Genomic DNA, 12,775 nt, shown 5'->3' on the forward strand with positions numbered 1-12,775 from the left:
ACAGAAGTGATAGGTACCAGATGCTGAAAGCCCTCGGCTTTGCGGTGCTGCCTCCGGTGATGTGCAGGGAACACACAGAACCATAGAATCATAGAATATCCCAAGTTGGAAGGGACCCATAAGGATCATCAAGTCCAACTCCAGGCACCACACAGGTCCACGGAAAATTTTAGACCATGTGACTAAGTGCACAGTCCAAATGCTTCTTAAACTCCGACAGGCTTGGTGCAGTGACTACTTCACTGGGGAGCCTGTTCCAGTGTGTGACCACCCTCTCAGTGAAGAACCTCTTCCTGATGTCCAGCCTAAACTTCCCCTGCCTCAGCTTAACACCGTTCCCGCGGGTCCTGTCACTGGTGATTAAGGAGAATAGGTCACCTGCCTCTCCACTCCCCCTCGCGAGGAAGTTGTAGACTGCGATGAGGTCCCCCCTCAGCCTCTTCTCCAGGCTGAACAGGCCAAGTGACCTCAGCCGCTCCTCATATGTCTTCCCCTCTAGGCCCTTCACCATCTTCGTCGCCCTCCTCTGGACACTCTCCAACAGTTTCATGTCCTTTTTGTACTGTGGTGCCCAGAACTGCACACAGTACTCAAGGTGAGGCCGCACCAGTGCAGAGTAGAGCGGGACAATCACTTCCCTCGACCGACTAGCGATGCCATGCTTGATGCACCCCAGGATACGGTTGGCCCTCCTGGCTGCCAGGGCACGCTGCTGGCTCATATTCAATTTGCTGTCAACCACAACCCCCAGATCCCTCTCTGCGGAGCTGCTCTCCAGCGTCCCGTCGCCCAGTCTGTACGTATAGCCAGGGTTGCCCCGTCCCAGGTGCGGTTGCCCTGTCCCAGGTGCAGATCTGTTCCAGTTGATCATTTGCAGAGCAAGCACCGCTGAGATGAAGCTGGAGACCTGCTTCCAATGGCAGTGCAGGCTGCAGGCACTACTGGCATCTCCTGGCTGCTCTCTTTTATATACAACAACTTTAAAAGACGTGGGTCTTTGTGAGAAAGTCTTTGTCTTCTTCAAAACATACTCAGAAATGTTCATTCTTCCGGCATGGAAATTTCAGTCAGAGTAGCTGAGTATTTCTGGTTTGGAAGCTGACTGCTACCTTCCCAATGTGCTTTTGGACTATCCCAGAAGGATCATCCAAACTGATCTGAGTCAGAGGTTGAGGTTTTGTCTTACTCTCAACTTTCTTCTAGAAGCTGCTTTTACAAGACTTACCTGAAGGCCAGTCTGTGCAGAGCATCCTTCACACCCCTTAAATTTCAGTCAGTATTTCCTACAAGCTGAGATGTTTGTCATAACTGTAAGATTCACCCCGACTACCTTGTTCGTGAACTTATCTACATGTGCAAATGGATGTGGTGACAACAAAATCATACAGCAAGCGAGGAGGGGATGTTGTGTGCCTGACGCCCCAAACAGCTTGCCCTTAGCTTTCAGAAAGGGATTAAGATTTTGTAAAAATTTCCATGATTGTTTAGGTTTGAAACACTTCGGGAGGATGCATGCAGAGCTGCTCAGCATCCCCCTGCCCTCCGGGAGTGGCTCCCTGCAGACAAGAGACACCTGTTGCAAAGCTCCATCTCTGTTATGATAATCTCCTGGACATGCCAGTAGACATCAGCTTTAGCAGATGACTTCTTTCCATCTTTTGGACAGCGACCAATGCAGATGGCTGCAATATCACCAAGGTTCTTTGAAGAAAACTGAAATGTGTCTGTTGCTCCCCTATAGGAAACAGGGAGCACTGTCAGTTAATATCTTGAATGCTGGCAGTGACTTGTCTCATATGGACATTAATTTGCATATGGCTATGGAAGACAGAAGATAAGCCTTCATTTAAAGTCATTTGATTAAACCTACAATCATTCAACACAAAGTATAATTTCCATATTTAAATTCAGTATTTTGCCTGATTAGGGGTGACACACTAAATTACTGCCACTAGGACTTTCCAGGATAAACTTGAGCATTTCCACATACAAAATCAATTTGCCTCATTATAGATGCAGTGGGTTTACGTGGCAAGGTTTTGGTAGCAGGGGGCCATAGGGGTGGCTTCTGTGAGAAGAAGCTAGAAGCTGCCCCATGTTTGGTAAGGGCCCCACTGCTGACCAGAGCCGAGCCAATAAGCAATGTTGTTTTGCGCCTCTGTGAGAGCATATTTAAGACAGGGAAAAAAAATGCAGCGCCACAAAGCAGCTGGGAGAGTGAGAGGAGTGAGAAACAGCCTTGCAGGCGCCAAGGCCAGTGAAGAAGGAGGGGGAGAGGTGCTCCAGGTGCCGGAGCAGAAGTCCCCTGCGGCCTGTGGTGAGGACCATGGTGAAGTAGGTTGTCCCCCTGCAGCCCATGGAGTACCACGGTGGAGCAGGGTTCCACCCTGCAGCCCATGGAGGAGACCACGGTGGAGCAGGTGGACCTGCACCGACGGAGACTGGGGCCTGTGGAAGACCCCTGCCGGAGCAGATTCCGGGCCAGACCTGTAGCCCGTGGAGAGGAGACCACGCAGGAGCAGGTGACCTGGCAGGAGCTGCTGCCCGTGGGGGATCCAGGTTGGAGCAGTTTGCTCCTGAGGGATGGACCCCGTGGTACGGACCCATATCTGGAGCAGTTCTTGAAGAGCTGCTGCCTGTGGGCAGCCCACGTCGGATCAGTTCAGCAAGGACTGCATCCCGTGGGAGGGACCCCACAGCACAGGGGACAAGAGTGACCGAGAAGGAGCGGCGGCGAAGAAGCGCTATAGACTGACCATAACCCCCGTTCCCCCATTCCCCTGCGCCGCTCGGGGGGGGAGGAGGTGGAAGAGGGTGGATGGGGGGGAAGGTGCTTTTGGTTTCTTTCCTTTGTTTCTCACTTCTCTAGCTTGTTAATAACAGGCAATAAATCTTACTATCTCCCTACGCTGTTTGTTTTGCCCGTCACGATAATGACTGCGCAATCTCCCTGTCCTTATCTCAACCCTTGAGCTCTTTTCATCATATTTTCTCCCCGTTCCTCTTTGAGGAGGGGGAGTGAGAGAGCGGTTGTGGTGGAGCTCGGCCGCCCACCCAAGTAAAACCACCACAAAAGCTAAAGAAAGCTAAAGCTAAAGAATGACTAATTTCCCCTCCAGCACTTATTCATTCATTCTTGACAGATATGGTATCTGTTACACATCTACCCACCATAGCTGTTTTAAATCTGCTAGTTCAGCCACCCTTCCTGCTTTAGAAACCCAGACTGAAAATAGTTTAGAGAAACAATAGGTCTATGTCAAACACTTGTCTGGCTCCCCATCATGCCCCCTACATATCTGTTAGGTTTGTTTTGTTTTTTTGGAATAAGGCTTTGGTCCTTATTCCAACCTGCCTCCAAGGCTGGACTGTCACTAACGCTTTGAAGGATGGTGTCTCTAACTCCACTGTAGTCCCCACCAGCTGAGTATCAGCAGGAAGCTCGCCACAATCATTCATGTTTCCCATGAAACCTCAGCCATTCCTACCAAAGTCCAGATCAGCTGTAATTTCACCTTCTACAGAGCTATAAAAAACAAACAAACAAACAAACAAACATAACCAAACAAACAAAAAACTGAACATCAGCAGTGGCTGTGGCTTTGAATATGTTCTCGTCTCCTAAGGGTGTGCTGTGTCCTTAAACAAAAGAGAAAACCACCTCACATCTGGAGCACCTTGGCCCCACATGGGAAAAGGAACCTGCCCCACATTACATAGATGTGCCTCCAGCTTGTCTGCACACAAGGCTGATATTCAGCTTTCCTCACACAACAGTGATCTTTCAGCTTTACCCCCAGATTTGGCTGGAAAGTCAAATTTGAGTGGCTCTGACAACATTTAGCCTCCATCTATTTTTACTTTCTCTCTGATTCCCACTGCCAGTGAGATGCTGTAAAAGGAACTAAAACCACCTCCAGCTTCCTTCTGCTACTCCCAGCTCAAAAATACACAGACTCTCCAGAGGCTCACCCGAAGCCTGTTTGTATGTACTGATAAAAAAAAAGGACACACACATCCACACAGAGGTATGCATCATCTACATTGCCTTTTACCAAATGCTTTTTTTCTCATCATTTTAAAAACCTGTTCTCTGTCTGCCCATCAGAAACTGATTTTACATCTTCCTTTTACTCCAGGTGAGAAGTCTCTAGGCTTTTTGGAAGGGGGTTAAGAAAGAGCATGGCACAAGTGCAACTCTGTGGACCATCCTGGAGAAGACATGGCATTTGCGGCAGACACACTGCTGGTGAGGAATTCCTTTAGCCCATCATCCAGTCCCACTACCTCTCAAATCTCCTTTTCTTGAAGGAGTTTTCCATAAGGAATTCTTCTGAGCGGCCCAGCTTTCCTTCTAAGATGATCCAGATGTTTTCCTCCATTTCCGCATCCTCTCTGTCGCTTGTTACTGTGACAATTTCATAGGCTTTAAAGCATAATTAACACACGTTAAATGGCAAAGGAAGAGCAGATGGCCAAAGAGATCTCTTCAGTTGGCTGTCATTTTGGCTGAAAACCCTCTTCCTAATATTTATCACAGCATACGAGAAAGCATTTGCAAAACAATGATGGAAACACACTGAAATCTGTGGGACTTGTGACGTCTTTGTGCTTAGGATTTCATGCAGGGGTAGAGCACATGGAAAACCTGAGTACTGCTTGATCAGCTAGCAAGAGTAGATGGAGCTGCTCTTGAACAAGCCGTGTCCAGCTCCCTGCTGTGTGAAGAACTACTTTTTTAACACAGCCCAAATCCTTTAGCTTCTGTGCCACAGTTCCTAACAGCATAGAACAGCCTCAGAGGGATAGTGAAGGTGAACAGACACCCACAGGATGTGCTCAGATGCTCTGGTGGCATGTCATTACTCACGAAGGCAATCACGGGGTTGTCATTTTGCAGGGGCCAAGTGAAATCACATTGAAGTAATGTGATTCTTGACTCTCCGGGACTTTCCTGAAGAAGAGCACTATGTTGCAGGAGTTTCTGAGGTGTGCTTAGCATATTATCGGTGTGGTTAAATAACATTGCTCTTTTTCTCTCACTTGTTCACCACATTAGATATGAATGTGATTACCTTGGACTTGGTGGAATTACCCAGAGCAGAGAATTACCCAGGTCTATGGGGTATTAAGCTCAGCTGTCATCTTCAGCTGAGATATGTGAGCCTGTAGCCCAGAACACGATCAAGAGAAAGCTGGAAAAATGTAACTTATAGTGCTTTAAGGACTGAACTTATTTTCCACCTCAAAGATTCAAGCCCATTGTTTCAAATTGGTTGCAACCACTGAAACGTGGTGGGACCACTCTCATGACTGGAGTGCTGCAATGACTGGCTATAGGCTCTTCAGAAAGGACAGGCAGCACAGAAGGGGTGGTGGTGTTTGCTCTCTATATTATGTTTTGATATTGTGGAACTCGAGACAGGGAATGATAAGGTTGAGTCCCTATGGGTTAGGATTGGTGGGAAGGCCAACAAGGCAAGCATCCTGGTGGGGGTCTGTTATAGACCACCGAACCAGGATGAGGAGGTGGATGAGGCGTTCTACAAGCAGCTGGCAGAAGTTGCGCAATTGCCAGCACTTGTTCTCGTGGGAGACTTCAACTTCCCAGACATGTCCTGAAAACAGCTGATGAAGCAGTCTAGGAGGTTCCTGGAGAGCGTGGAAGATAGCTTCCTGACACAGCTGGTTGGTGAGCCTACCAGGGGAGGTGCCCCACTGGACCTTCCGTTCACAAACAGAAGGACTAGTGGGAGATGTGGTGGTCGGGAGCTGTCTTGGGCAGAGTGACCACGAAATGGTAGAGTTCTCTATTCTTGGCGAAGTCAGGAAGGGGACCAGTAAAACCGCTGTCTTGGACTTCCGGAGGGCTGACTTTGAGCTGTTCAGGACACTGGTTGGCAGAATGCCTTGGGAGGCAGTCCTGAAGGGCAGAGGAGTCCAGGAAAGCTGGGCACTCTTCAAGAAGTAAAAAGAAAAAGAGGGTTTATGGCCTTTGGAAAAGAGGGCGGGCCACTCAGGACTATAAGGATGTTGTAAGGCTGTTCATGGACAAAATGAGAAAGGCCAAAGCTCATCTGGAGCTCAATCTGGCTACTGCTGTTAAAGATAACAGGAAATGTTTTTATAAATACATCAACACAAAAAGGAGGACTAAGGAGAATCTCCATCCTTTACTGGATGTGGGGGGAAACTTAGTTACAAAAGATGAGGAAAAGGCTGAGGTGCTTAATGCCTTCTTTGCCTCAGCCTTTAGCGGCAAGACCAGTTGTTCTCTGGATACCCAATACCCTGAACTGGTGGAAGGGGATGGGGAGCAGGATGTGGCCCTCACAATCCATGAGGAAATGGTTGGCGACCTGCTACAGCACTTGGATGTACGCAAGTTGATGGGGCCGGATGGGATCCACCCAAGGGTGCTGAGAGAACTGGCGGAAGAGCTGGCCAAGCCACTTTCCATCATTTATTGGCAGTCCTGGCTATCAGGGGAGGTCCCAGTCGACTGGCGGCTAGCAAACGTGACGCCCATCTACAAGAAGGGCCGGAGGGTGGACCCAGGAAACTATAGGCCTGTCAGTCTGACTTCGGTGCCAGGGAAGCTCATGGAGCAGATTATCTTGAGTGTCATCACGCGGCACTTGCAGGGCAACCAGGCGATCAGGCCCAGTCAGCATGGGTTTATGAAAGGCAGGTCCTGCCTGATGAACCTGATCTCCTTCTATGACAAAGTGACAAACTTAGTGGATGAGGGAAAGGCTGTGGATGTGGTCTACCTTGACTTCAGTAAGGCTTTTGACACTGTTTCCCACAACATTCTCCTCAAGAAACTGGCTGCTCGTGGCTTGGACTGGCGCACGCTTTGTTGGGTTAAAAACTGGCTGGGTGGCTGGGCCCAAAGAGTCGTGGTGAATGGAGTTAAATCCAGTTGGAGGCCGGTCACTAGTGGAGTCCCCCAGGGCTCAGTACTGGGGCCGGTTCTCTTCAATATCTTTATCGATGATCTGGATGAGGGAATCAAGTGCACCCTCAGTAAGTTTGCAGATGACACCAAGTTAGGTGCATGTGTTGACCTGCTCGAGGGCAGGAAGGCTCTGCAGGAGGATCTGGATAGGCTGGACCGATGGGCTGAGGCCAGCTGTATGAAGTTCAACAAGGCCAAGTGCCGGGTCCTGCACTTGGGGCACAACAACCCCAAGCAGTGCTACAGTCTGGGAGATGACTGGTTGGAAAGCTGCCTGGCTGAGAAGGACCTGGGAGTACTGGTTGATAGTTGGCTGAATATGAGCCAGCAGTGTGCTCAGGTGGCCAAGAAGGCCAACAGCATCCTGGCTCGTATCAGAAACAGTGTGGCCAGCAGGACTAGGGAAGTGATTGACCCCCTGTACTCGTCTCTGGTGAGGCTGCACCTCGAGTACTGTGCTCAGTTTTGGGCCCCTCGCTACAAGAAGGACATGGAGGTGCTCGAGAGAGTCCAGAGCAGGGCAACGAAGCTGGTGAGGGGTCTGGAGAACAAGTCTTACGAGGAGCGGCTGAGGGAGCTGGGGTTGTTCAGCCTGGAGAAGAGGAGGCTCAGGGGCGACCTTATTGCTCTCTATAGGTACCTTAAAGGAGGCTGTAGAGAGGTGGGGGTTGGTCTATTCTCCCACGTGCCCGGTGACAGGACGAGGGGGAATGGGCTAAAGTTGTGCCAGGGGAGGTTTAGGTTGGATGTTAGGAAGAACTTCTTTACTGAAAGGGTTGTTAGGCATTGGAATGGACTGCCCAGGGAGGTGGTTGAGTCGCTATCCCTGGAGGTCTTTAAAAGACGTTTAGATGTAGCCCTTAGTGATATGGTTTAGTGGAGGTCTTGTTAGTGTTAGGACAGAGGTTGGACTAGATGATCTTGGAGGTCTCTTCCAACCTAGACGATTCTGTGATTCTGTAACTCATGCAAGGAAATTACCCATGATATCCTGCTCTTGCCAAGCAACCAGAGTGAATTTACTAATGTTGTGGCTGGACATGAATGTAACACAAAGTGATGGATGCTCCTGCAGGGACCACCAAATCACCTAACTTTTGCCTTGGGTCCTTTGGAGGAGTCATAGCTCCCTCTTAGTTTTCTATTTCCTTTTTTTTTTTTTCTTTTTTTTTTTTTTTTCCCAGTGGGAAGCAACTCGAAAATCAAGAACAGGGCATTTGGGAACATTTTCCTGATTTCTTTGTTGAAATAGAAGCAACTCTTGTTGATTTTGGGGGCATGGGAGGTTCTGACAGTTCTACTTACAAGTCCTGTTATTAGTCAGACAAAGGAAGGTTATGTTCATGATTAGACATCTCTGCTGAGTTATTAAATACATCCCGTAGACATAAAATAGCTCTTGCTCTTACAAGTGCTTAATGCCATGTGCCTGTTTCCTTAGTTTGCAAATATTAATCTCAATAAGCCCTTTAGCCCTGAAAGATAATGATGGTACCTTTTTGAGCTATGTCAACAAGTCAACCTGCCCTGTGAACTGCCATGCAGTCATAATGTGTGTTGGCTGTTTCCTACCAGCCTCAGAGGCATTCCTGTTGTGTACTTTGGCTTTCTGAACCTTCTCCAAGCTAAGAAATCACCCTATAAAAAGCGCAAACCTCTACTGAAGACTGTATTTGTTCTTTAAATTCCAATTTAGGGAGCAAAGAATGACAGACTCATTGAGGTTGGAAGGCACCTCTGGAAACCATGTAGTCCGAACCCCTGCTCAGAGCAAGGCCAGCTAGAGCGGGTTGCTCAGGGTACCCAGGCACAGGAGCTGGATGCACCTTGCAAACACGCCTGGCCCCATCCAGGCTTCAGCGGCAGAGCAAAGATATTGAGGATTTTTGGGGGAGGGCTGGCACATTGTACCCTTGCAGATCCTCATCAGTTTAGTGCCTGCTGGGCAGAGCTTATCAAGTTCCCCAGGGCTCCCACCATGCGCCAATGTGCTCTTTGGGGCTGGTTGGAAATTTATTCTAAGCACATTGGCAGTGTCAGCCATTAATCTTTTTGGCAGGCTCATTTCCATTTAAGTTAAATGAACATCTCTGCAGCATATTTGGGAGGCTTCTCTGCTTCCATCAAAACTTTAGTTAAAACAGTACAGGATGAAAGAAATAAAACATCCCATGGTTCTCCAGCGAGAGACATCAATGACTGCAGACTAGGATGGAATAAATTGGTGATCTTAGTCCTGTTGCCAGCAGTGAACAGCTCGACAGCAACAGGATCAGTGCTAAGTAGTGGTATCAGGAGATGGCTGAACGAGACCTGCATACCTTCCTCCCTCGTCTCCAGCCCAGTCCCAGCAGCTGCTCACCAGGAGAGCTGCAACAAAAACCTGCACTTTTATCATGGGACGAGGTGGGCCAGGGCTGACTTTCCAGCATGTGTTGGAGTTAAAGAAAGCACAAAGTTCAGCTTTTCCTGGTGTTCCCTGAAAAAAAAAAAAAAGTATTTAAAAAAAGTATTTATCAGCTCTGGGCTATTAAAAAGCAAGCTCTGGGCTCTGTCAGGGGATTGATGCTGAAAAGCAAAAACCGACAGGATGTCCCTTGCAGCACATGGGTACCTTGAGTCAAAGAGCTGGCTGGTCACCCTTAGAAAAGTGATGCTCCTGCTTCAAAGCATCCCCTGCCTGCTTTAAACAAAGAATGTTTCTCTTCCCTCTCATTAGAATTGGTCTTCAGTCTTTTCCTGTCTTCTTTCCTGATGATTAGCAGTTTAAATTAAATTGGGAGACCTGGAAGCTGTAGAAGTATCCTATGTTGCTTTCCATTTCTTGAGAGAAACAATTCACCCTGGGTGACTGCTGTACTGCCAACACCCAGTGCAGCATGTCCCCATGCCCTGCCCTGTCCATCTGTCCCGGTGCCAGGAGTGGCTGCCACATGAAGACCTTCAGTGCCACAGCACTAAGCTTTGTTTAAAAGCTGATGTGAAAATGGAAGGATTTATTTGGGGCTGAAGAGATTATTCTGCTTTACCAGACAAAGTATTATTTTTCTCTTTTTTCACACTGGGAAAAGGAAAAAATACATTTAATTTATTTTTGTATTGATCTAGAAAAGAAATGCAAAGTCCCATTATGCACAGAGTCTAAATGTGAGACTTGGCTGACCTGGCTCTGCATGCCACAACAGTGGAAAGAGAACACAGTTTCCTTGTCTGCAGAACCACTTCTCAGGTTGTGAAATCCTGGTTTCAGGATATTACTTTATTCCTACTTTCTGTTCCTGGGTGGCATTTGCAGAGCAATGGGCTCAGAGAAAGGGAAGTATGCCCCATATGGATCTAACCCCAGAGGCAGCAGATCCTTAGCACAAGCTGGTTTATAGAGTAGGCATCAGTCAGGGGGTGAGGAAGAGGAGCCAGCAAAGTGGTGTGGGCATAGCCAAGGACTTCCCTTGGCCACTGCTTGCAAAGCTTGGTCACACAGAAGAAGCTGGAGGATCTCTGCAGCAATGGTTTATCGGCCTTTTCCTGGGTGCCAGGATGCGGTTGGATGGTGATCCACTGTAAAAGGTCACAGTCTCTCCATCGCTCAACTTTCAGTGCTTGCAGAAGAGCAGGTCTGTTTGTATCCCTTTGGCACCTCAACCAACAGTACCAGGAATACAAAAGCTCAGGCAAAAAATAGTGGCAAAAATGCCTCAGAGAATATCATGGGGTTTTCTGCAGGGACTCCAGGACAAACCAGGCCCACTACATTTGTCTCTGTTAGCCTGTTATTAGGCAGAGGGAAAGAAATAGCAAATGTCTGAGCAGATCCTGCTTGATTATGCAGGTCTTGGTCTTTAAAATAGTTTAGCCACCACTGTGCCTTTGTGGATGATTCCCTATCAGCATAACAAGTGTTCAATGTTTGTAACAAAAGGAACTTCCCTCCAGGCCTCTTTCGCTGCCATCCCCAGCAGCAAACCTGCCCTAATAAAACGTATGGCAGTGCCACGTAGACTCCTTAATAGTCCACAGTTGGAAGCAACATTTCCAATAGCATGCAAAACATTTCAAATGTAATTAGAGGAGGAGAAGAGCTTTGGGGAAAACAGAATCACTTTGCTTGCTTGATTCTGGCAGTTGTATAATTTAGTGTCATGTAGGGAAATATATTCTCTTCTCCAAGAGCCCCTATCCAAAAGAGCAGCTAGTTATCCCATTCCTTTTCAAAAGAACCCAAGCTGGCAACTGAGTGATGCTGGGCAGGGGTCCTCTGTGTACATCTGCAAGGTCTTCATAGGACCATCTTGCCTCTTTCCCAGGAGATGCTGAAAGCCCATGCCTTACTGATGTTAGACAGACAGCTTGGACCGTAAGCTCCTTGTCACGCATTTCTACAGTGATGAGCACAAGGGGGTTTGGCTTTAGAGGTAGTAGACATACAAACAATGAAGGTACCACTTCAGTTAAAGAAAACTCCAACTTGCAGCACCAGAAGTCTCCTTTGCCTCTCTCGGGAGCAGCCTCCACTTGCCCCAGCTTGTATTCATCCCTAAGATATTAAGCTATTCTGACACATGCAGAACCATTTATTGAGGGTGAGAGAAAAAGAATGCGAATGACCTGAGCCTAGTGAGTTCCCCACCCACTAGGCTCCTGATCTCTGTCCTTGGTATAGTGAATTCCTTGCAAAGGCAGATCTGGTGGAATCCAATCTCTGCTGTCAGACCAGGGAGATGAACTACATCCAGGCTGGGGTACACATGTGCCCATAGAAATGAAAATCTCTCCCTTCTCCATGGCCATATTCAATGATTTTCCTCTCTATCCCCTCCCTATTTGCAACATGTCGTCTTTGGATTGGTTGTGAAAGTGCCTGATTAAGGAAAACTGTTGTCATTACTGGGGTTTATGTTCTCATATGAGTAAAAGAAAAATCCTGCTTGGGACACTGACTGTTCAGGGGCCAGTGCAGAACTGCTGCTGCCTGGCTACTCACTGCCAGCAAGCAGCACTGCTCAGCCCCTTAATTCCATTTTCTTTTACTTTTCAGATGTTCTGAAACCCAAAGTAATGACCATTACAAATGCAGTTCATTGGCCTTGTGTCCTCTGATGTCATTTACCCCCTGTCTGGTTAGGTGACTGTCCAGCCTTAAATCCCACCACGTGAGACATCACCTGGAAAGTGGTGAGAGCTTTGATAGATGTGTCAGATCGCTAGAAAAGGAGCATTAATTGTGAGGTGCTAAAATCATAGCATCTAGCTTTGCATCGGTACATCTCAAAACACTTTAAGAAGGTGAATAATTTTTATCCCTAATTCACATAATTGAAAATTAGGTACGGGGATGTGATTTATGCAAGGTCATTCTGCAATCCAGTGGCAGAATAAAAATAGATAATAAATGCATTTTTGTATTTCTCCTTGAGGATCATGTTAGTTCACACCACAAAATTTCTCATCAGAGCAGACAGGCAATGCAAAACCTCACACAACCTTTGACAAAGCAAAAGCTTAACACTTCAGACAATTTTAGAAAATAGCTTCCCTGCCCCCCACCTCTGTTTTCTGTGCAACTTGTTCAGTCTGGGATTTGACTCAGGGCAAAAGCATGAATAAATTACTTGCAGAAAAAAACAACACCAACAAAAAAAAAAACACATCTTACTGACAAACTACGCCTGTGCAAAAACACTTAACAGCTCAGAGTGAAGATATAACAGTTTATCAGAGAATATTCTTGTGATTGAAGCATATTTCACATTTTATTGAAGCATACTTGATGCAAAAGCATTTAACGAGGGTGCAGGATAATTTGTTACTGAGAGG

Source organism: Anser anser (assembly GCF_964211835.1).
Source record: "Anser anser genome assembly, contig: SUPER_W_unloc_1, whole genome shotgun sequence".
NCBI lineage: Eukaryota > Metazoa > Chordata > Aves > Anseriformes > Anatidae > Anser > Anser anser.